The 3846-nt window shown below is 39.1% G+C and overlaps 1 pseudogene; it reads right to left on the minus strand.

The window, feature by feature from the left end:
- Positions 1–2263: 2263 nt before the first annotated feature.
- Positions 2264–3324, minus strand: LOC101422508 (DNA damage-regulated autophagy modulator protein 2 pseudogene; annotated as a pseudogene).
- Positions 3325–3846: the final 522 nt, after the last annotated feature.

Genomic DNA, 3846 nt, shown 5'->3' on the forward strand with positions numbered 1-3846 from the left:
CTTAGAAGGAAGGCGTTCATCCTTTACCATTGAATATGGTGAATGGGTTTGATGTGACTATGATGAATGGGTTAGCTGTGGGTTTTTCAAATATGCACTTTATCATGTTGAGGAAGTTTCCTCCTATTCTTATTTTTCAAGTCTTTTAATAAAGAAAGGATGCCAGAAATTTTCAAATGCCCTTCCTGCATCAACTGTGGCAATCGTGTTTTTTTTTTTTTTTTTCATTTGTGCCCTGTTTGGTTTAAACTGGCTGTGCAAAAGGGAAAATTCTGAATCGTCAAACTCTTCTCCATAATAAACATTAAGCAATACAAAATTCCAGGAGGGCCACATGACTTCGCTCCTCTGATTAAGGAAATGGTGGAAGCACAAGAATTGATTCATACCATTTTATTTTTAATATATATGTTTTTATTAGAGAAGTTGTGAGTTAACAAAACAATCATGCAAATGTGCAGAATTCCCATACAACACCCCTCCACCAACACATTGCATTATTGTGGAGCATGCAACATTGCATTATTGTGGAACATTTGTTACAGATTGTGAGATAACATCATCAGACTATTACCACTAATTATGATCTATAGCATACATTTGGTACATTTTTCCCATACCCTCCTTTTATCAACACAAAACTTCTTTGGCATTGATACAAGAATATTACAGTATTGCTGCTAACTAGTGCATAGGTTACCTTCAATGTATTTTCCCCATGCATCTCCATAGTCTTACCACCTTGAAATAGTGATGCACATTTGTTCTAGCTCATAGAAGAATATTCTTGCATTTGTACTATAAACCACAAGCTCAGCCACCTCTGGGTTCACTATGTTATTCAGTCCCAAGGTTATTCTGTAGCTTTCTTTTTCAATTGATAGTTACATCCCTAGACTCCCCCATTCAGCGACAATCCCATTTATAAACCAGCTGTGTTAGCTATACTCACTGTAATGCTTTGCCGTCAACTGTATCCATTTCCACACTTCTACAGTCAAGCTAATGAAAACTTCTACATACATGAGGCATCAGTACCCCTTCTCAGCCCTCATCCTATCTCCGAGTGACCTATACTCTATGTTATAACTCTGTGCGTTTAGTCTTCATATTTAGTTCCTATCAGTGAGACCACACAATGCGTGTCCTTCTGTCCCTGACTTACTTCACTCAGCATCATGTCTTCAGGTCCATCCATGTTACCATATGTGACCCAATTTCAATTCTTAGGGCAGTGTAATATTCCTTCATATGTATATAGTACATTTTGCTTATCCATTCATTGGTTGATGGACAGTTGGGTTGTTTCCATCTTTTGGCAATTGTGAATAAAGCCTCTATGAAAATTGGTTTGCAAACGTCTGTTCGCATCCCAGTTTTCAGTTCTTCTGGAGATATTCCTAGTAGACGGATTGCTGGATCATATGGCGGTTCTATACTTAGCTGCCTGAGGAACTGCCAAACTGTCTTCCACAGAGGTGGCACTATTTTACATTTCTACCAACAGTGAAGGAGTGTTCCTATTTCTCCACATCCTTTCCAGCATTTACTGTTTTCTGTTTTTTAATAATGCCCATTCTATGAGGTGTGAAATGGTATCTTATTGTAGTTTTGATATGCATTTCCCTAATGGCTATTGATATTGAACATTTTTTCCTTTTTGGAGAAATGTTTATTTGAGCCTTTTGTACATTTTTAAATTGGATTGCTTGCTCTTTTATTGTTGACTTGTATGATCCTTTTATATAGCATGGAAATCAAACCCTTATCGGATATGTGGTTTCCAAATATTTTCTCCCATTGAGTAGGCTGCATGTTCACCTTCTTGAAAAGTCCTTTGAAACACAAAGTGTAAATCTGAGGAGGTCCCATTATCCATGTTTTTTCTGTGTTGATTTTGTTCTTAGTGTGAGGTTTAAGAAACCACCAGATCTTGAAGATATCTGCCTACATTTTCTTCTAGGAGCTTTATGATGCTAGCTTTTATATTTAGGTATTTGATCTATTTTGAATTAACTTTTGTATAAGGTGTGAGATAGGGGTTCTGTTTCTTTCTTTTGAATATGCGATATCCAGTTCTCCTAGCACCATTTGTTGAATCGACTGTTCTGCCCCAGCTGGGTGGGCTTACAGCCTTATCAAAAATCACTTGACCATAGATGTGAAGGTCTGTTTCTGAACCATCAGTTAGGTTCCGTTGGCCTATATGTCTATCTTTATCCCAGTACCATGCTGTTTTTACCACTGTAGCTAGGTAATATGATTTTTTTTTTTTTTCAGTCCTTTGGCTTTATTTTCTGGGATAAAAAAACATATAGACATGTCTTTACATGGTCCTCTTGATGATGTTCTTTAAAATAACTTACCAAATGGCTTATTTCATGTCTCTTGATTATCATTATTCATCAATGTCCTGTCAGCCTTGATTAATTGATTGAAAATTTCAAAGCAGAATAAGTAGCTTTGTGAATGTTTCTCCAATCCCTGAGAATCATAATTGTCACACAAATATTTGATCCTTTCATCATAAATCTCTGGAAAGTAGTCGTGTTCGTTCATTGTTAATAGGGCAAGGAGCAGTGTCATAGAGTGTCAATCCTCATACATTGGCTTCCACTCGTAAAGATATTTTCTGAAAATCACGGATATAAGTTAGGAAAAAACCAAAGAAGGAAAATTACATAGACCATTCGCTGCAGTAGTGATCATGGGAAGCACATAACCTTTGTCCTCGGGGTTCCAATGAAGTTTCTGTACTATATCAGTGCCAAAATTGCCATTGTACAAAAGTGATGAGCAAATCAGCATGCTAGGTGCACTTACTCCACACCAGATAACCACCAGTAGTCTGATCCAGAAGACTTGTTTGCCATGAATTTTGGGCTGCTTTTGGTAGGAAAGGATGGTTTGAACAAACATATATAATGAGCCCAGACCAAAGGTGAGTACAGCTCCACTTACATGTGTAGCAAAAAGGGTGGTTTTCTGGAAGTTTGCCACAATCGAAAGTCCTAAGCAACTCAGCAGTTCAAGCACAAGGCCAACTTTGTTTAATTTGATGATACGACTTTCTTCAGGATTCAGAGCATGAACTTGCTTGAAACGAACATAAATGGTAGCAACACATAAAACTGCAGCGACATTTAACATGGCCCCAAACAAGCATTTTTCTGGAGCTACTGCACCAGTATCGCTGATATAAGGCAAAGCAGGGTCAACACGGCGGAGAGTTATTGCAGAAATGCATGAAAAGATAAAAGGAGCAGCTGTCCAAATCACAAGGGCTGAAGGGAGGAAGCTGAGGGCTTGTGGAAACCACCACATCTCACACAGGTCTTCTGAACTTGCCTGGGTGACCCGGCCAGCGCAGGTCTTCAGCTCCGGAGCCGGCCCGCAGGACGGGGAAGGGGCGGGAGTGTGCGGTGCGCTCCCGCCAGCGCGGCCAGCCCCGGGCACGCGCGCCCCCAGCCCGAGGAGCGCGCCCCGGTAATATGATTTAGAGTCCTCCAAATTCATTCTTCCTTTTTAAGATGATTCTGGCTTTTCGGCTCCCATTACTCTTTCAAATAAATGTGATAATTTTGTCTTCGATTTCTTTGAAAATGGCTGGTGGACTTTTTATCAGGATTGCATTGTATCTGCATATCAAGTTGGGTAAACTTGCCTACTTAACAATATTTAGTCATCCAATCCATTTCTTTTAGGAATACACTGTAGTTTTCTGAATACAAATTGTGGGAAAAAGAGCTTAAATTGTATTTGAACTTCGTATGACCTGTTCTTTACTGTCGAGTTTATAGTTGTTCCCTATTATCGTAGTTGATGTTGCAACTCTGATTGCAACAT

The sequence above is a fragment of the Dasypus novemcinctus genome, chromosome 14 (assembly GCF_030445035.2).
Source record: "Dasypus novemcinctus isolate mDasNov1 chromosome 14, mDasNov1.1.hap2, whole genome shotgun sequence".
In the NCBI taxonomy this organism is placed as follows: Eukaryota; Metazoa; Chordata; class Mammalia; order Cingulata; family Dasypodidae; genus Dasypus; species Dasypus novemcinctus.